The following is a 22,105-nucleotide window of genomic DNA, read 5'->3' as shown; positions in this document are numbered from 1 at the left end:
TTCTACCCAAGTGCATGACCTTACATTTATCACCATTAAAGATCATTTGCCATTTATCAGCCCAAGCTTCTAGTTTACATAAATCATCCTGTAATATAAAATTGTTTTCCTCTGTATTGATTACCCTGCAGAGTTTAGTGTCATCTGCAAATATTGAAATTCTGCTCTGAATGCCCCCTACAAGGTCATTAAGAAATATGTTAAAAAGAAGAGGGCCCGAGGGACGTGGCCAGCAGCCGAAGGAGAAAGACGCATATCCCCGGTGCTCCTCAGATTGTTACCTCAATCTATTAAATCCAGAGCTCCACAAAGCACATCCACCTAACCACAGAGGGATATCCACCGCCCTAAAGACCTGGGAGCCTGTTTTTGGCTGGATTGACCACAATACTTGTTCTGTTTGATGAATCCTGTCATAAATCACACTCTGTGAGTATCTCCAGGCTCTTTATTCACATCATGTCTCAACCTCCATAACATGAATTCCGAGTACAACAACATCCAACAAGTTCCAAACAAAGAATATAGAACACACATAAAAGTAGTGAGACCCCTAGAGGCCACATGAACATATAACATATTGCTACATCCTTTCTCTTTTAACTAGAGGAACAATAAAAGATACTAAACTAATGTATACTATGACAAAGTTAGAAATTAACCTAGTACGTCCAGTTAGATATAATCTTTGAGGTGCGCCGGCTTTTTGCTAATTCTGCCAGCTCTGGTAATATAAGATGTGTCACTTTCTACATCTGGTACATCTGGTAGTTCTTCTGATATTGTCTGTCTCTGGCCAGAGTCCTCACCCTGATGGTCAGCTGTCACTGTTGGTGCCTGACTTGTACTTGCTCCCTCGTCTTGGGTGTCTGGATACTGTTCAAAAGGCCATGAATCATCTCTTTCTTGCGTTTTCCTCAAATATCTTCGATTCCTCCTTAGTCTTCTTCCGTCGTCTGTTAGAATTTCGTAAGACCGAGGTCCCAGCTTCTGGACAACCTTTGCCTTTTGCCAGTGTTTGTCAAATGTGGTGCTTGGCTGCAGCCGAATGTTGTCATTTCTCTGGAGCTCAGGCAGATCCTTTGCAGATTTATTGTAATAGAAAGCTTGCCTAGCTTGATTCTTCTGTAATTTAGCTTCGATGTTTCCCAGCAGCTTTTGCTCTAACAGATGACCCGCAGTTGGTACTAGTGTCTTTGTACGCCTACTCATGAGCCTCTGTGCCAGACTGCTGTCTAGGCCTTGGGTGGGTGTGTTTCTATGATTCAGTATAGACAGATATACATCAGCACCCGCCTGGTTTGCTTTCTGCATGAGTCTTTTGGCCGTTTTTACTGCTGACTCTGCTTTCCCATTACTCTGAGGATATCTTGGAGAAGACGTCTGGTGTTCAAATTCCCATTTCTTACTGAAAGTTTTGAATTCTTCCGACGTAAACTGTGCCGCATTGTCAGAGAAAACGATATCTGGAATGCCATACCTGGCAAAATGGGCCTTGAGTTTTTTAATCACTGTTCTCGCCCTTGTGTCCTGCACCAAATCAAACTCCCAGAAGTTAGAGAAATAGTCCACTGTAATCAGGTATTCTTTGTCATTCCATGTGAACAAGTCTGTTCCTATTTTTGACCAAGGCCTATGTGGAATTTCATGAGGTTGCAATGTCTCCTTTGGTTGCTTATCATTGCAGGATGCACATATTTCACATTGTGCTATGTAATTTTTTATGTGGTCATTCATTCCTGGCCAATAAACTGATTCTCGTGCACGACGTAGGCATCCTTCCATGCCTAAGTGAGAAGAGTGCAATGTCTTCAATATGCCTCTTCTGAGAACTTCAGGTATAACAGCCCTGTCTCCTTTAAAGATGATTCCTTGCTGCACTGACAATTCATCTCTTATGTGGAAGAATGGTGAGACTTCCCTTGGAGCATGCTGCTTGTATTTTGGCCAGCCCTGCAAGATGACAGTCTTTAAACTCTGGAGACTTTTATCCTTCTCTGTAAAAGTCTGGATTTGCTTGACCTTTTCTTTTGACACTGCAAGGTAGTTACACATATTGATGGTTTCAATGTCTTCCGCCTCATCATTTGTGATAGGAAGGTAAGCTCTGCTTAGCGTATCTGCAATCAGTAAGTCTCTTCCTGGACAGTACCCGATGTCAACATCATATTTCTGAAGTCGCAACAGCATGCGCTGTAGTCTCTTTCGGGGCATTTAGTAATGGTTTCTTTGTAATGCTCTCCAATGGTTTGTGATCCGACTGCACTGTTACCCGTCGACCGTAGGTGTACTGGTGAAACTTCTCCATCCCAAATACCACAGCCAGTAGTTCCTTCTCAATCTGCGCATATCCCTGCTCTGTTGTTGTAAGGGCTCTGCTTGCAAATGTAATTGGCTGTTTGTTCTGCATAATTTGGCTCCAAGGCCTTTTTCCGAAGCATCACATTGTACCACCACTTCTCGATCTGGATCGAAATACTTTAGGGTTGCTGTATCTGCAATGGCATTCTTTACTGCTCGGAAAGCCGTCTCCTGGCTTTCTGTCCATTCCCAGCGCACATCTTTGTGGGTTAGCTGTCTCAGTGGCTCACACATGTCTGACAGATGTCTGCAAAATTTTGAGAGATAATTCACCATGCCCAAAAATCGTTGTACTCCAGAAACATCAGTAGGGGTAGGCAAATCTTGTATTGCTCTCACCTTTTCAGGATCCACTTTGACCCCAGTTGAAGTCAGTCGATGACCAATATAGACCACTTCTGTCATTTTCAATTTGAATTTGTCCAAATTCAGCTTTGTTTTTTTCTCTGCATCTGTCCAAAAATTGTATCATCTTCTGATCGTGATCCTTGATTGCAGATTCCATATTTTCACCTTCGCCCACTACTAGGATATCATCCGCTATTGTCTTCACTCCAGTAAGTCCTTCCAAAGCTTGCATCAATTTCTGCTGGAATATCTCTGGAGCAGGTTTTAGTCCCATGGGCATTTTCAGCCATTTAAAGCGTCCAAATGGTGAAGAAAATGTTGTCAATAAACTTGAATCTTCAGTCAGGGCCACATGCCAGAATCCATTTTTTACATCACATACAGAAAATATTTTAGCCTTTGATAAATCTGGTAGAACATCATCTAATGTTGGCATTGGGTAATGATTTCGTTTCAGCGCCTTGTTGAGTGGCTTAGGATCTATACATATTCTTAACTTGCCCGATGGTTTCTGCACTATGACCAAACTGCTGATCCAATCTGTGCTCTTATGGATTGGTGCTATCATGCCTCTTCTCTGTAGATCTTGCAGTTCTACTTTCAGCGGTTGCATTAACGCTACAGGCACTCTTCTTGTAGGTAATCTGGTGGGCTGCACTGTGTTGTCAATTTCTAGCCTATATTTACCTTCAAAGCATCCATCACCTTCAAATACATCAGCATACTCTGCTTTTATTTTCTGCATGTCCAAGTTGTGCTCTGCATTTAGTTTTGGATTTTGTATATCCTGGGCAACTTCAACAGACATAATGTTCTGAGACTGTACTTTTATTAAGTCCATTGCCTGAACTGCTTTTACTCCCAGTAATGGTACATGGTTACCACCCCGTAACACGGTAAATTCAACTCTATAACTCTTTCTGTTACATGGGTTTCGTATTTTTAGCTTACATGTCCCCATTGGTTTCAGAACACTTTTGTTGTACATCACCAGTACCTTGTCAGTTGGCTCAATAGAAACCTGTTTGTTTAGCAGATCAAATGAAATTACATTGCAGCTTGCTCCACAATCCAGCTGAAATCTAATGGGCTTCTCATCCAACAAGAATGTTGCATAAAGCTGCTTGGCATCCTTCACTACTGACTGCCCGACTACATTGACTTTCTCTGTTGTAGACTGCATTTGTAGCCATGTAATGTCCTCTGCACTGTCAGTGTCTGGTGTCACAGTGTGGAGCTGTCTGTACTGTTTGCCTCTTCCTTGCCTGCAGACAGCAGAGGAATGATTCTTCTTGCCACATGACCTGCAGGTTTCCCCATATGCTGGACACTTGGTTTTGTCTCTCTCATGTCTTTTCCCACAATACTTGCAGTGGACAGTGTTTATAGGGTAGTTTGGTCCTGTCTTTCCTTTCATAGATACTGCATGTACCTTGTCATCATCATTCTCACTGGTGCCTGCCATCATCTTCAGGCTGTGCTTTGTGAGCTCAGCAGCCCTGCAGATTTGCATACATTTCTCTAAAGTTATGCCTTCCTCTCTCAGTAATCTTTCTTTGAGATGACTGTCCTTTATGCCACACACCATTCTGTCCTTGATTAGACTGTCCCTGATCTCTCCAAAGCCACATGTTTCCGCAAGTCTCCTCAGCTCTGTCAGATATCTATCCACATTTTCACCATCCTCCTGATGTCTTGTGAAAAACTTATATCTTTCCACTGTCTCATTCTTCTTTGGGTCACAGTGTTTATCAAATGCCTGCACAATGTCTGCTAGGAGGAGGTTGTCTGTGTCTGTGAGCAAGGTGTGGGCTAATTCTCTGCCATTTTCCCCAATTAGGTAATAAAACAGCTTTACTTTCCGTTTGTCATCAGTGGGGCCCACAGTCAGATCCACATACAGTGTAAACTCTTCCTTCCAATGTCTCCAAGTCTGGGACAGATTACATGAAGTGACATCCAGTCTCTGAGGGGGCTTCAGACCAGTCTCCATTTTTCTGTACTGTCAAGGAATCTGTACTTACAGTTGCAGTGATCTGTGCAGTTCCAGCCTCATATAAGCTCTAAGAATTTGCAGGTTCTGTGCCCGGCTGCCACCATGTTCTGTTTGATGAATCCTGTCATAAATCACACTCTGTGAGTATCTCCAGGCTCTTTATTCACATCATGTCTCAACCTCCATTACATGAATTCCGAGTACAACAACATCCAACAAGTTCCAAACAAAGAATATAGAACACACATAAAAGTAGTGAGACCCCTAGAGGCCACATGAACATATAACATATTGCTACAATACTGGCGTTACCAGTCGTGGAGACCTGAGGCCTGTGACCGGACCTGGGGCCCACACGAGGTGCTCCCTCCTGATCCCCGAACGGCGCATTGAACCTGCCGCCTTCTCCCCTTGAAGGGAGTCAATCATATACTAGGAGAGGAGTGTTCCCTGTGAAGCGCCCGGTACCACCGATGCTTCTTGGTGGAGGCGCAGAGGACTAGTGACTGGAGACCATGGTCACCTTAAGACATCTCCGACCCGCCATATTTAGCGGAGCTTCCCGCCACTGGCCTGCGGACCCTGCGGTGAGTGCGAGACTCGTGAGGGACAATCGCTACTCACCCTTCCCTGGTGGTGCTCCGGAGCGGCTCCCCTGGGGCTCTGTCTGATCTCCGGGTCTGCCTCCTGCCGCACGATCCATCGCCGAGGCTGCCGGCGGCGAGCGGTGAAGGGGACTCCATCTGGCTGGCGGGGACGGCGGGAAGAGGACGTCCATAGCCGCCGCTCCCCTGGACTAAGTTTGCCTGGCGGTGAATGACCCTGACTGAACCCCTGGAGCGCGCCCTGCTGCCCAAACGCTCCAAGAAGCTAGTGCGTGGCTGGTGCCTTCCCTCTCCTCACCCTCTGAAGAGAAATAAGGGAGCGTGGTCTGAGTGCCCGCGGGTCACTGGTGTCTGTTGCCTGGGGCTGAGGGGGGGAGGCTGGACCGCTGAGACCGGTATTAGTCCTTGGCTCTGCCTGGAGGGAACCGGGGGAGGTCCGGGGAACACATATAACTCGGCCAGAGGGGAACTGTGTGAGAAGAAGCTCAGATGTACCAATATAATCACAGAGTGCCATCTTGTGATAGATTTGGTGGGGCACACTAGCCCATTTGTCTCCCCTCTCTGATCTCCCTACACACAAACTTTGTTCCTACAGACCCCTCGACGCTCTAATCTGGTCCCCGGGGGCTGCGGCCACAGAACCGCGCCAGCGACCACTGCTATCTGTTGAAACAAACCTGGGCGCCTAATAAACCCGGGTGGGATAATCTATACATAGCTCCCAACCGTCCCTCATTGTGCGGGATTGTCCCGGTTTTCAGCCTTTGCCCCGCACTCCCGCACGGGACGCTCTGATCCCGCAGACAGCAGGACGGACACGCCCCCTTGTGTAGTTAAGCCATGCCCCGGGCCCTTACCCTTCCGTATGGCTGCCTCAGTCCTGCAATCCACGGAGGTCCTGATCTGCCGATCATGTGACCCCTGACTCCTCCCCTCCTGTGACCTCATCACAGGTCCTGTGCACAGTCGCAGAAGGCAGGCTCGGCTGTGCTTTTTGCTGCCACCTTGCCACATGGTCCTGCAGGAGGTAATGTGCTGCCGATCAATACAATCACTTTATTATTGCTGAATGATCTAGAAAGCACTGTCTGTACACAGCAACAAAAAGGTGAAGTTCAGAGACATTTTCCATTGCTGTAATTCCTATGTGCTGGTAACACAGAGCAGCAGAGCAGGTGGTGGATGGACGGACAGGCTGTGTGCCCTGAACTCTCAGGAATGGACAGAGAGACCGAAATCAATGGTGATATTCACAACTAGAGAGAAACAATCGCTGCGACATTACTGCAGCCAGTGACATGTGCGGGGTCCTTATAGGCAAAGGCAGAGGACAGGTGATGTTACCCCTCCTGTGCCAGGACCACCGACGAGTCTCACGGATACAGTGCTGTAGAGCTGACAAGGCATGTAATGCCTTGTGTGGGGTCAGGAGGTGTTTACAGTGTGCATGTAGCAGAGCCATGTTTGTATGAGGTGTATGGAGCGGAGCCGTATGTGTGTGCGAGGTGTACGGAGCGGAGCCGTGTGTGTACGAAGTGTACGGAGTGGAGCCGTGTGTGTATGAGGTGTATGGAGCGGAGCCGTGTGTGTATGAGGTGTACGGAGCGGAGCCGTGTGTGTACGAAGTGTATGGAGCGGAGCCACGTGCGTGTGCGAGGTGTATGGAGCGGAGCCACGTGCGTGTGCGAGGTGTATGGAGCGGAGCCACGTGCGTGTGCGAGGTGTATGGAGCAGAGCCACGTGTGTGAGTGAGGTGTATGGAGCGGAGCCACGTGTGTGTGCGAGGTGTATGGAGAGGAGCCACGTGTGTGTGCGAGGTGTATGGAGCGGAGCCACGTGTGTGCACGAGGTGTATGGAGCGGAGCCACGTGTGTGTGCGAGGTGTATGGAGCGGAGCCACGTGTGTGTGCGAGGTGTATGGAGCGGAGCCACGTGTGTACGGAGCGGAGCCGTGTGCAAAGTGTACGGAGCGCAGCCGCGTGTGTAGGAGTAGCTATGTGTGGCCATTATATGGTACGAAGTATCGTGCGGCCAATATACAGTATGGAGCATCATGTGGGGTCATTATACAGTATGGAGCATCATGTGCGGCTATTATACAGTATGGAGCATCATGTGCGGCTATTATACAGTATGGAGCATCATGTGTGGCCATTATACAGTATGGAGCATCATGTGGGGTCATTATATAGTATGGAGCATCATGTGTGGCCATTATACAGTATGGAGCATCATGTGCGGTCATTATACAGTATGGAGCATTATGTGTGGCCATTATACAGTATGGAGCATCATGTGCGGTCATTATACAGTATGGAGCATCATGTGTGGCCATTATACAGTATGGAGCAACATGTGTGGCCATTATACAGTATGGAGCACCATGTGTGGCCATTATACAGTATGGAGCATCATGTGGGGCCATTATACAGTATTGAGCATCATGTGGGGTCATTATACAGTATGGAGCACCATGTGTGGCCGTTATACAGTATGGAGCATCATGTGCGGTCATTATACAGTATGGAGCAGTGTGTGGCCATTATACAGTATGGAGCGTCATGTGCGTTCATTATACAGTATGCAGCATCATGTGCGGTCATTATACAGTATGGAGCACTGTGTGGCCATTATACAGTATGGAGCGTCATGTGCGTTCATTATACAGTATGCAGCATCATGTGCAGTCATTATACAGTATGCAGCATCATGTGCAGTCATTATACAGTATGGAGCATCATGTGCAGTCATTATACAGTATGGAGCATCATGTGCGGCCATTATACAGTGTGGAGCGTCATGTGCGGTCATTATACAGTATGGAGCGTCATGTGCAGTCATTATACAGTATGGAGCATCATGTGCGGTCATTATACAGTATGGAGCATCATGTGCGGTCATTATACAGTACGGAGCGTCATGTGCGGTCATTATACAGTATGGAGCGTCATGTGCGGTCATTATACAGTATGGAGCGTCATGTGTGTTCATTATACAGTATGGAGAGTCATGTGTGGCCATTATACAGTATGGAGCATCATGTGGGGTCATTATACAGAATGGAGCATCATGTGTGGTCATTATACAGAATGGAGCATCATGTGCGGCCGTTATACAGTATGCAGCATCATGTGCGGTCGTTATACAGTATGGAGCACTGTGTGGCCATTATACAGTATGGAGCATCATGTGCGTTCATTATACAGTATGCAGCATCATGTGCGGTCATTATACAGTATGGAGCACTGTGTGGCCATTATACAGTATGGAGCGTCATGTGCGGCCGTTATACAGTATGCAGCATCATGTGCGTTCATTATACAGTATGGAGCGTCATGTGTGTTCATTATACAGTATGGAGCGTCGTGTGTTCATTATACAGTATGGAGCATCATGTGTGGCCATTATACAGTATGGAGCAACATGTGTGGCCATTATACAGTATGGAGCACCATGTGTGGCCATTATACAGTATGGAGCATCATGTGGGGCCATTATACAGTATTGAGCATCATGTGGGGTCATTATACAGTATGGAGCACCATGTGTGGCCGTTATACAGTATGGAGCATCATGTGCGGTCATTATACAGTATGGAGCAGTGTGTGGCCATTATACAGTATGGAGCAACATGTGTGGCCATTATACAGTATGGAGCAACATGTGTGGCCATTATACAGTATGGAGCACCATGTGTGGCCATTATACAGTATGGAGCATCATGTGGGGCCATTATACAGTATTGAGCATCATGTGGGGTCATTATACAGTATGGAGCACCATGTGTGGCCGTTATACAGTATGGAGCATCATGTGCGGTCATTATACAGTATGGAGCAGTGTGTGGCCGTTATACAGTATGGAGCATCATGTGCGGTCATTATACAGTATGGAGCAGTGTGTGGCCATTATACAGTATGGAGCAACATGTGTGGCCATTATACAGTATGGAGCAATATGTGTGGCCATTATACAGTATGGAGCACCATGTGTGGCCATTATACAGTATGGAGCATCATGTGGGGCCATTATACAGTATTGAGCATCATGTGGGGTCATTATACAGTATGGAGCACCATGTGTGGCCGTTATACAGTATGGAGCATCATGTGCGGTCATTATACAGTATGGAGCAGTGTGTGGCCATTATACAGTATGGAGCGTCATGTGCGTTCATTATACAGTATGCAGCATCATGTGCGGTCATTATACAGTATGGAGCACTGTGTGGCCATTATACAGTATGGAGCGTCATGTGCGTTCATTATACAGTATGCAGCATCATGTGCGGTCATTATACAGTATGGAGCACTGTGTGGCCATTATACAGTATGGAGCGTCATGTGCGTTCATTATACAGTATGCAGAATCATGTGCAGTCATTATACAGTATGCAGCATCATGTGCAGTCATTATACAGTATGGAGCATCATGTGCAGTCATTATACAGTATGGAGCATCATGTGCGGCCATTATACAGTATGGAGCGTCATGTGCGGTCATTATACAGTATGGAGCGTCATGTGCAGTCATTATACAGTATGGAGCATCATGTGCGGTCATTATACAGTATGGAGCATCATGTGCGGTCATTATACAGTACGGAGCGTCATGTGCGGTCATTATACAGTATGGAGCGTCATGTGCGGTCATTATACAGTATGGAGCGTCATGTGTGTTCATTATACAGTATGGAGAGTCATGTGTGGCCATTATACAGTATGGAGCATCATGTGGGGTCATTATACAGAATGGAGCACCATGTGTGGCCATTATACAGTATGCAGCATCATGTGCGGTCGTTATACAGTATGGAGCACTGTGTGGCCATTATACAGTATGGAGCGTCATGTGCGTTCATTATACAGTATGCAGCATCATGTGCGGTCATTATACAGTATGGAGCACTGTGTGGCCATTATACAGTATGGAGCGTCATGTGCGGCCGTTATACAGTATGCAGCATCATGTGCGTTCATTATACAGTATGGAGCGTCATGTGTGTTCATTATACAGTATGGAGCGTCATGTGTGTTCATTATACAGTATGGAGCATCATGTGTGGCCATTACACAGTATGGAGCATCATGTGGGGTCATTATACAGTATGGAGCTTCATGTGCGGTCATTATACAGTATGGAGCGTCATGTGCGGTCATTATACAGTATGGAGCGTCATGTGCGTTCATTATACAGTATGGAGCGTCATGTGCGGTCATTATACAGTATGGAGCATCATGTGTGGTCATTATACAGAATGGAGCATCATGTGCGGTCATTATACAGTATGGAGCACTGTGTGGCCATATTTTTTTGTTTATTGTATATGAAACAGTGTGATCAGCAGTGCTAAATGGGTGTGGTTGGGACGTGGATATGGGTGTGACTAATTATGAATGGGTGTGGTCAGAGGCGTGGCCTAAAACTTGCCGCGGCGCGCAACGCCACGTGTGTGTGCGAGGTGTATGGAGCGGAGCCACGTGTGTGTGCGAGGTGTATGGAGCGGAGCCACGTGTGTGTGCGAGGTGTATGGAGCGGAGCCACGTGTGTGTGCGAGGTGTATGGAGCGGAGCCACGTGTGTACGGAGCGGAGCCGTGTGCAAAGTGTACGGAGCGCAGCCGCATGTGTAGGAGTAGCTGTGTGGCCATTATATGGTACGAAGTATCGTGCGGCCAATATACAGTATGGAGCATCATGTGGGGTCATTATACAGTATGGAGCATCATGTGCGGCTATTATACAGTATGGAGCATCATGTGTGGCCATTATACAGTATGGAGCATCATGTGCGGCTATTATACAGTATGGAGCATCATGTGTGGCCATTATACAGTATGGAGCATCATGTGGGGTCATTATACAGTATGGAGCATCATGTGTGGCCATTATACAGTATGGAGCATCATGTGCGGTCATTATACAGTATGGAGCATCATGTGTGGCCATTATACAGTATGGATCATCATGTGCGGTCATTATACAGTATGGAGCATCATGTGTGGCCATTATACAGTATGGAGCAACATGTGTGGCCATTATACAGTATGGAGCACCATGTGTGGCCATTATACAGTATGGAGCATCATGTGGGGCCATTATACAGTATTGAGCATCATGTGGGGTCATTATACAGTATGGAGCACCATGTGTGGCCATTATACAGTATGGAGCATCATGTGCGGCCGTTATACAGTATGGAGCATCATGTGCGTTCATTATACAGTATGGAGCGTCATGTGCGTTCATTATACAGTATGGAGCGTCATGTGCGGTCATTATACAGTATGGAGCTTCATGTGCGTTCATTATACAGTATGGAGCGTCATGTGCGGTCATTATACAGTATGGAGCGTCGTGTGTTCATTATACAGTATGGAGCGTCATGTGTGTTCATTATACAGTATAGAGCATCATGTGTGGTCATTATACAGAATGGAGCATCATGTGTGGTCATTATACAGAATGGAGCATCATGTACGGCCGTTATACAGTATGGAGCAGTGTGTGATCATTATACAGTATGGAGCAGTGTGTGGCCATTATACAGTATGGAGCGTCATGTGCGTTCATTATACAGTATGCAGCATCATGTGCGGTCATTATACAGTATGGAGCACTGTGTGGCCATTATACAGTATGGAGCGTCATGTGCGTTCATTATACAGTATGCAGCATCATGTGCAGTCATTATACAGTATGGAGCATCATGTGCAGTCATTATACAGTATGGAGCATCATGTGCGTTCATTATACAGTATGGAGCGTCATGTGCGGTCATTATACAGTATGGAGCATCATGTTTGTTCATTATACAGTATGGAGCGTCATGTGTGTTCATTATACAGTATAGAGCATCATGTGTGGTCATTATACAGAATGAAGCATCATGTGTGGTCATTATACAGAATGGAGCATCATGTGCGGCCGTTATACAGTATGCAGCATCATGTGCGGTCATAATACAGTATGGAGCATCATGTGTGGCCATTATACAGTATGGAGCATCATGTGTGGCCATTATACAGTATGGAGCATCATGTGCGTTCATTATACAGTATGCAGCATCATGTGCGGTCATTATACAGTATGGAGCACTGTGTGGCCATTATACAGTATGGAGCGTCATGTGCGTTCATTATACAGTATGCAGCATCATGTGCAGTCATTATACAGTATGGAGCGTCATGTGCGTTCATTATACAGTATGGAGCGTCATGTGCGTTCATTATACAGTATGGAGCGTCATGTGCGGTCATTATACAGTATGGAGCTTCATGTGCGTTCATTATACAGTATGGAGCGTCATGTGCGGTCATTATACAGTATGGAGCGTCGTGTGTTCATTATACAGTATGGAGCGTCATGTGTGTTCATTATACAGTATAGAGCATCATGTGTGGTCATTATACAGAATGGAGCATCATGTGTGGTCATTATACAGAATGGAGAATCATGTACGGCCGTTATACAGTATGGAGCAGTGTGTGATCATTATACAGTATGGAGCGTCATGTGCGTTCATTATACAGTATGCAGCATCATGTGCTGTCATTATACAGTATGGAGCACTGTGTGGCCATTATACAGTATGGAGCGTCATGTGCGTTCATTATACAGTATGCAGCATCATGTGGGGTCATTATACAGTTTGCAGCATCATGTGCGGTCATTATACAGTATGGAGCGTCATGTGCGTTCATTATACAGTATGGAGCGTCATGTGCGGTCATTATACAGTATGGAGCGTCATGTGCGGTCATTATACAGTATGGAGCGTCATGTGCGGTCATTATACAGTATGGAGCGTCATGTGCGGTCATTCTACAGTATGGAGCGTCATGTGCGTTCATTATACAGTATGGAGCGTCATGTGCGGTCATTATACAGTATGGAGCGTCATGTGCGGTCATTATACAGTATGGAGCGTCATGTGCGTTCATTATACAGTATGGAGCGTCATGTGCGTTCATTATACAGTATGGAGCGTCATGTGCGGTCATTATACAGTATGGAGCGTCATGTGCGGTCATTATACAGTATGGAGCGTCATGTGTGGCCATTATACAGTATGGAGCGTCATGTGTGGCCATTATACAGTATGGAGCATCATGTGGGGTCATTATACAGTATGGAGCTTCATGTGGGGTCATTATACAGTATGGAGCATCATGTGTGGTCATTATACAGAATGGAGCATCATGTGCGGTCATTATACAGTATGGAGCACTGTGTGGCCATATTTTTTTGTTTATTGTATATGAAACAGTGTGATCAGCAGTTCTAAATGGGTGTGGTTGGGACGTGGATATGGGTGTGACTAATTATGAATGGGTGTGGTCAGAGGCGTGGCCTAAAACTTGCCGCGGCGCGCAACGCCACGTGTGTGTGCGAGGTGTATGGAGCGGAGCCACGTGTGTGTGCGAGGTGTATGGAGCGGAGCCACGTGTGTGTGCGAGGTGTATGGAGCGGAGCCACGTGTGTACGGAGCGGAGCCGTGTGCAAAGTGTACGGAGCGCAGCCGCATGTGTAGGAGTAGCTGTGTGGTCATTATATGGTACGAAGTATCGTGCGGCCAATATACAGTATGGAGCATCATGTGGGGTCATTATACAGTATGGAGCATCATGTGCGGCTATTATACAGTATGGAGCATCATGTGTGGCCATTATACAGTATGGAGCATCATGTGCGGCCATTATACAGTATGGAGCATCATGTGTGGCCATTATACAGTATGGAGCATCATGTGGGGTCTTTATACAGTATGGAGCATCATGTGTGGCCATTATACAGTATGGAGCATCATGTGCGGTCATTATACAGTATGGAGCATCATGTGTGGCCATTATACAGTATGGATCATCATGTGCGGTCATTATACAGTATGGAGCATCATGTGTGGCCATTATACAGTATGGAGCAACATGTGTGGCCATTATACAGTATGGAGCACCATGTGTGGCCATTATACAGTATGGAGCATCATGTGGGGCCATTATACAGTATTGAGCATCATGTGGGGTCATTATACAGTATGGAGCACCATGTGTGGCCATTATACAGTATGGAGCATCATGTGCGGCCGTTATACAGTATGGAGCATCATGTGCGGTCATTATACAGTATGGAGCAGTGTGTGGCCATTATACAGTATGGAGCGTCATGTGCGTTCATTATACAGTATGCAGCATCATGTGCGGTCATTATACAGTATGGAGCACTGTGTGGCCATTATACAGTATGGAGCGTCATGTGCGTTCATTATACAGTATGCAGCATCATGTGCAGTCATCATACAGTATGGAGCATCATGTGCAGTCATTATACAGTATGGAGCGTCATGTGCGGTCATTATACAGTATGGAGCGTCATGTGCGGTCATTATACAGTATGGAGCGTCATGTGTGTTCATTATACAGTATGGAGCGTCATGTGTGTTCATTATACAGTATAGAGCATCATGTGTGGTCATTATACAGAATGAAGCATCATGTGTGGTCATTATACAGAATGGAGCATCATGTGCGGCCGTTATACAGTATGCAGCATCATGTGCGGTCATAATACAGTATGGAGCATCATGTGTGGCCATTATACAGTATGGAGCACTGTGTGGCCATTATACAATATGGAGCGTCATGTGCGTTCATTATACAGTATGCAGCATCATGTGCAGTCATTATACAGTATGGAGCGTCATGTGCGTTCATTATACAGTATGGAGCGTCATGTGCGTTCATTATACAGTATGGAGCGTCATGTGCGGTCATTATACAGTATGGAGCTTCATGTGCGTTCATTATACAGTATGGAGCGTCATGTGCGGTCATTATACAGTATGGAGCGTCGTGTGTTCATTATACAGTATGGAGCGTCATGTGTGTTCATTATACAGTATAGAGCATCATGTGTGGTCATTATACAGAATGGAGCATCATGTGTGGTCATTATACAGAATGGAGCATCATGTGCGGCCGTTATACAGTATGGAGCAGTGTGTGGTCATTATACAGTATGGAGCGTCATGTGCGTTCATTATACAGTATGCAGCATCATGTGCGGTCATTATACAGTATGGAGCACTGTGTGGCCATTATACAGTATGGAGCGTCATGTGCGTTCATTATACAGTATGCAGCATCATGTGGGGTCATTATACAGTTTGCAGCATCATGTGCGGTCATTATACAGTATGGAGCGTCATGTGCGTTCATTATACAGTATGGAGCGTCATGTGCGGTCATTATACAGTATGGAGCGTCATGTGCGTTCATTATACAGTATGGAACGTCATGTGCGGTCATTATACAGTATGGAGCGTCATGTGCGGTCATTATACAGTATGGAGCGTCATGTGTGTTCATTATACAGTATGGAGCGTCATGTGTGGCCATTATACAGTATGGAGCATCATGTGGGGTCATTATACAGTATGGAGCTTCATGTGGGGTCATTATACAGTATGGAGCGTCATGTGCGTTCATTATACAGTATGGAGCGTCATGTGCGGCCATTATACAGTATGGAGCGTCATGTGCGGTCATTATACAGTATGGAGCGTCATGTGCGGTCATTATACAGTATGGAGTGTCATGTGCGGTCATTATACAGTATGGAGCGTCATGTGCGGTCATTATACAGTATGGAGCGTCATGTGCGGTCATTATACAGTATGGAGCGTCATGTGCGGTCATTTTACAGTATGGAGCGTCATGTGCGGTCATTATACAGTATGGAGCGTCATGTGCGGTCATTATACAGTATGGAGCGTCATGTGCGGTCATTATACAGTATGGAGCGTCATGTGCGGTCATTATACAGTATGGTGCGTCATGTGCGGTCATTATACAGTATGGAGCGTCATGTGCGGTCATTATACAGTATGGAGCGTCATGTGCGGTCATTATACAGTATGGAGCGTCATGTGCGGTCATTATACAGTATGGAGCGTCATGTGCGGTCATTATACAGTATGGAGCGTCATGTGCGGTCATTATACAGTATGGAGCGTCATGTGTGTTCATTATACAGTATGGAGCATCATGTGTGGCCATTATACAGTATGGAGCGTCATGTGGGGTCATTATCCAGTATGGAGCTTCATGTGGGGTCATTATACAGTATGGAGCATCATGTGTGGTCATTATACAGAATGGAGCATCATGTGCGGTCATTATAGAGTATGGAGCACTGTGTGGCCATATTTTTTTGTTTATTGTATATGAAACAGTGTGATCAGCAGTGCTAAATGGGTGTGGTTGGGACGTGGATATGGGTGTGACTAATTATGAATGGGTGTGGTCAGAGGCGTGGCCTAAAACTTGCCCTCTTTCCCATCTTCAAAAGTTGGGAGGTATGTCTATATACTTTGCTCCATCTTAAAAATAGAGGTCTATGCCATACTTTAACACTGTGGATGTGGAACATTACATTAGGTGCATGCAATAAAGTGACTCTCTTCTGACACCTAGTGGCCGCATTAGGAATTGAATCTTTACCTATACTTAGAACACTCAAGTAAAATGATGTGATAAAGACCTTATTGCTCGCTGGAAGAGGATTTATAGCTTCACCCATATCACTATAAAAAGCACAATGGTCAGATCTAACGCTAAAGCGCCCAAGCCAACTAAGACCAGTTCTCTTGCTGCACAAACAGATCTAGATAAATATCTAAAAAAACGATCCTCTACCCCCAGTGTTATTAAAGCAAACTATACATCTAGCTTAGCCACGGAAGGAGAAACAGATTCCGACATGGAAAGTGACTCTGATATGGGCTCTGGGGGCAAAGAACACCCGGTGACTCGCTCTTTCATTAAACGAATCCTATCCAAAGCTCTAGAACCTATTGGAAAAGAACTAATAGATATTAAGCAGGAAATAACACAACAAGGGCATAGAATTGAGGCCTTGGAGAGCTCACAAAGTAACTCCATAGAATATTCCAACGCTATTCTGTCCTGCATTAAAGCTCAAGAGGATCAGCTTCATATGGTCCAATGTACACTAGAAGACCATGAAAACCGTGAGCGGAGAAATAACATCCGAATAAAAGGCTTGCCGGAGTCTGTTGCCTCTGAAGCCCTTTCCAAGGCTGCTACCGAGACCTTTCGCTCCCTGCTCTCAGATCAAGACCCCCAAGACATTGAAATAGTTAGAATACGTAGGGCGCTTCGCCCTAAGCCTAAACAAGGGGATCCACCCCGAGATGTACTGTGCAGGTTCCTGGACTTCCGTACTAAGGATCTGATTCCAAAACAGGCAAGGGAGGCCCAAGACATCAAATTTGAAGACTCACGCCTCAAACTTTTTCAGGATCTTTCAGCAATTACCCTGAGGAAGCGATTTTTACTCAAACCATTCACCGAGGCAATTCTCCAGAAAAAACTTCAGTACCGCTGGCTGTACCCATTTGGAATACAAATCGTCACTGAAGACAAAAGATTGCAAGCAAGATCTTCAGCAGACATCCAGAAGATTTGTAAAGAACTGAACATCTCCCTTGACCAATATCCCGACATTGAGTCCTTCCACGCTGCCTCAATGCTACAACCCCTTCCTAGCCCCAATCCATGGCAGCCGGTCTCCACTCCTAAATCCCAGAAAACTAAGCGTAAAGCCTCCAGGTCCACCCCCATCAAGGACCCAGAAACCTGAAGAGACGGATCTGCCGTCATTGTTGGCTTTAACGGTCTGGGGGTCACGGATAGAGACCCCTAGTATTGTCCTTTAACCTCCCACCGTTTTGATCTCATTCCATTGTGTAGGTTCGCATTGTTACACAGAACGATAGTTCTCAGATTAGATATGTTATGTCTGTTATTAAATTGCCTCTCTCTAGCTGGCAGTAACTATTATTACCAGCTGTATTCTAAATATAATGCACCTGATTGCGTGCTATGTTATGTTTCTTCTCATTATAATGTTTTTTCTACTTCATCTTCCTACACCCTCCCTCTCTGTTTTCTTCCTCTCTATCGCCTCCCCATCCCCCCTCTCCTCCCTCTCCCCTCAGACACATTGGGATGTCCTCTACCATCAAGACTTTATTCCAGATGGCTGACAACCAGAAGATATTCAAATTAATCTCCTTCAACACTAATGGCTTCAACTCTCCGTCATCCAGAGGCCAAACCCTCTCATACTTCAAGAAAAAAGGTATCGACTTACTACTCTTACAGGAAACCCATTTCTCTAACAACAAGATCCCCTCCTTTGGTAAAGGTCACTACGATAGATGGTTCCATGCTACTTCACCTCAGACTAAATCTAAGGGAGTGTCAATAGCCATAGCTAAAGATATCCCATTTCAACTTCATCACCAGATGGCTGACCCAAATGGCCGCTATCTAATAAAGGGAATTCTGGCGGGGGTGGCTGTCACCATCTGTAATGTATATGCCCCAAATAAGAAGCAATTAAAATGGATCCTAACCACACTCAAAAAAATAAGGGACTTTAGGGAAGGTACACTCATTCTTGGTGGAGACCTCAACCTGGCCCTTGAAAGCTCCATCGATACAACAAGAAAGAAAAGTGCAATCTCCCTTAGGGACTTGGTTAGACTGAAACAAGCTCTCCATTCATTGAACCTAATAGACGTTTGGCGCTATATGAATCCGACCAAATGAGATTTCACTTTCTTCTCTCACCCACATGGCTCCTACCATCGAATTGATTACATATTTGCACCTAGATCTTTATTACCCAACATACAAGAGGCAGACATAAATCCCTCCTTGTTTTCAGATCACTCATATGTATTGGTAGAGTTAATTTTATCTAAACAATTCTCCCCAAATAGGTCCTGGCAGCTAAATGATTCACTCCTAGATAACCCTTCCACTAAATCACGCATTGCTAAAGCCATTAAAACATATTTTGAATTAAACAACAATGAAGAAATATCACCCTTAATATTATGGGAAGCGCACAAATCTGTGCTGCGGGGAGAGCTTATATCCATAGCATCCTACCTGAACAAAGCCAAAAATAAAGAACTGAATGTTCTATATGAGGAGATAAAAAACCTAGAATCCCAACATAAGAGGACTTTATTACCACAAACTCTTCTAGAGCTCTCAACTAAAAGGCAAAGACTAAGGGACATTCTCAGAGAACAATCGGCGAAATTTGTCGCCTCTTGGAAAAACCGCATATATGTACATGGAGATAAGGCCTCTAAACTAACTATGTCACTTATTAAAAAGAAACAAGACCGCACATTTATCCATTCTATCAAAACTAAAGCTGGCCAAAAAACCCAAAATTACTCTCAGATTGAGAAAGAATTTTTAAACTATTACAAGTCCCTATACCAATTACGCCTTATGGAGGGAGAAGGGGAAAAAAAACAGAGAAAACAAGATATTCAAAACTTCTTAAATAGCCTAAATCTACCAGCCCTATCTATATCTCAGCAAGAACAATTAATCAAGCCATTCTCTCTTGTGGAGGTCCAGTCGGCCCTGTCGGGGTGCCCCAAGGGAAGAGCCCCGGGACCGGACGGATTTACAGCACACTACTACAAATCCAATTCCGAAATTTTGCTTCCTCATCTGCTTAATATGTGCAATTCTCTTCAGAAAGGAGAGGCAGGCCCACGCCAGTTTCTGGAAGCCAGAATCTCACTGATATATAAAGAAGGGAAAGATCCGGAACAGTGTGGCTATAGGCCAATTTCATTGTTAAACACGGATCTAAAAATGTATGCGAGACTAATGGCAAATAGAATGGCTGTCATGCTGCCTCAACTGATTTCCCTGTCTCAGTCTGGATTTGTGAAAGGTAGAGAGGGAAAGGATAATTCGTACAAAGTCTTGCACCTTATGCAATATGCAAAACTTAAGAACATACCAATTGCTCTAATGGGCCTAGACGCTGAGAAGGCCTTCGATAGGGTCGACGGGATCTTCCTTCAGGAAACATTACTAAAATTTGGATCTTCCTTCAGGAAACATTACTAAAATTTGGGTTTCCTCCATCCTCGATATCGGCTATCCTCAGCTAGGATAAGAATCAATGGGTCGCTTAGGCTAGGTTCACACTAGCGTTGCGCCACCCTGCGTCGGCGACGCAACGCGCGACGCACGTAAAAACGCGCACAAACGCGCGCAAAAACGTTTTTGACGAAAATCGGACGCACAGAAAATGCTACAATGTAGCGTTTTCTTGCGTCCGACGCTAGCGTCGGAAACGACGCACGTGGCAAAAACGCCACCAAAACAACGCACGCGTCCCCTATGTTAAACATAGGGGCGCGTCGCCGCTGCGTCGCCGGCGCAACAGCGACGCACATTGGCGGAACGCCAATGTGAACGTAGCCTTACAGACTCTTTTCAGATATTCAAAGGCACAAGACAAGGCTGTCCGCTGTCGCCGCTACTCTTTGTTCTCTCGATTGAGCCTTTACTACAGGCCATACAACAATGCGTTGATATTGAAGGACTTCATATTCAAGGCACCCACTTCAAGGTGGCGGCGTTTGCGGATGACCTATTATTAATAATCTCAAAACCATTGAGAAGCATCCCAGCCATTATGAACACTTTGGAGAGGTACAGCACGTTGTCCAATTTTAAAATAAATGACTCTAAATCTGAGCTACTAAACCTTGGCTTACCTAATAATATAGTCAACAGACTTAAATCATCATTCCCCTTCCCTTGGAGACCAAAAAGTCTAACATATCTAGGTGTCAAGGTAAAAATATATATCTTTATACTCTTTTGTACTTTTATATATACTTATGCTGTGAAACAATAAGTTTTTCCCTTCATGCTTACTAATGCAAATTTAACTGTATTTAAGATGGCTGCCAGTATTCACCTTTGTCCCAGATTCACTCTGCTGAAGAAGCAAGTTACACATTCCAGAATGACAAGTATCATTTCTCTGGAAATGATACTTAAAGCGATGTGGACAAGATGTGGACAAAGGAAGATTCATCAGATGATGTCAGAGCCAACCAGAAAGACTGAATACTAGATACATTGCTTAAACCCCGCCTAACCCCGCCCTCTGCACACCTTCCCCCAATAGATCATGTAGTGTTGTGTATTAGAAAATAAAGTCAGTTGCTGTGACGTTACACACGAGCATGCAATGAGTTTGAACCAGCATTGTGTCTGACTCATTCTTATCCAGTACCAACATGCTCTTAATCTGATTTGGAATGAGTGGTGGATGAAGGGTATTGTCGTGATGACCCCGACATAGGCATACAGCTATGCCTCTCAGATAAAGACCTTTTCACTCTTAATTACTCCCGACTATTAGAAAGCACTACCACACTCCTCCACTCCTGGAAAGACACATACCTATCCTGGGTAGGTAGGAAAAATATTCTAAAAAGCATAATTCTCCCAAAATTTATTTACATCCTCAATATGCTCCCAATTCAATTACCGTGCTCCTATCTGGCTAAAGTGCATTCTTTATCTTTTGGCTACATCTGGCAAAGGGGTAAATCACGCGTTAACGCCAAAACACTTTCCCTTCCGAAAGACTTGGGTGAGATCGGAGCTCCAGACATCTCAAAATACTACCAGTTATACACATGGGCGTCAGTAGGTAATAATATACGAGGCGACTCAACATTAATGCTACACAAAGGATATACGAGTCAAATAATTGCCAAGAGTACTACTAGCAAAACATATTTATTTGATTTTCACTGAAAATCATACATATAATATATGGTAGAAAATTTGATAAAAGGATGTGACTGCATCCATAGGTGCAAAAAGTCCAGCTATAGCCGACAGAAACACAATAAGTGATCATTTA

The 22,105-nt window shown here is 45.0% G+C and overlaps 1 long non-coding RNA gene across 1 annotated transcript; it reads left to right on the top strand.

Moving 5' to 3' along the window:
* The first annotated feature begins 6,284 nt into the window (after positions 1-6,284).
* On the top strand, positions 6,285-21,409 carry LOC138674300 (uncharacterized). The gene is made up of 3 exons (XR_011320588.1): positions 6,285-6,340; positions 18,333-18,475; positions 21,128-21,409. It is a non-coding gene; the product is annotated as an uncharacterized lncRNA (long non-coding RNA).
* The last annotated feature ends 696 nt before the right edge of the window (positions 21,410-22,105 follow it).

Source organism: Ranitomeya imitator, chromosome 4, assembly GCF_032444005.1.
Source record: "Ranitomeya imitator isolate aRanImi1 chromosome 4, aRanImi1.pri, whole genome shotgun sequence".
NCBI lineage: Eukaryota > Metazoa > Chordata > Amphibia > Anura > Dendrobatidae > Ranitomeya > Ranitomeya imitator.
The sequence above is the reverse complement of the archived record's forward strand: the minus strand, read 5'-3'. Positions and strand labels throughout refer to the sequence as shown.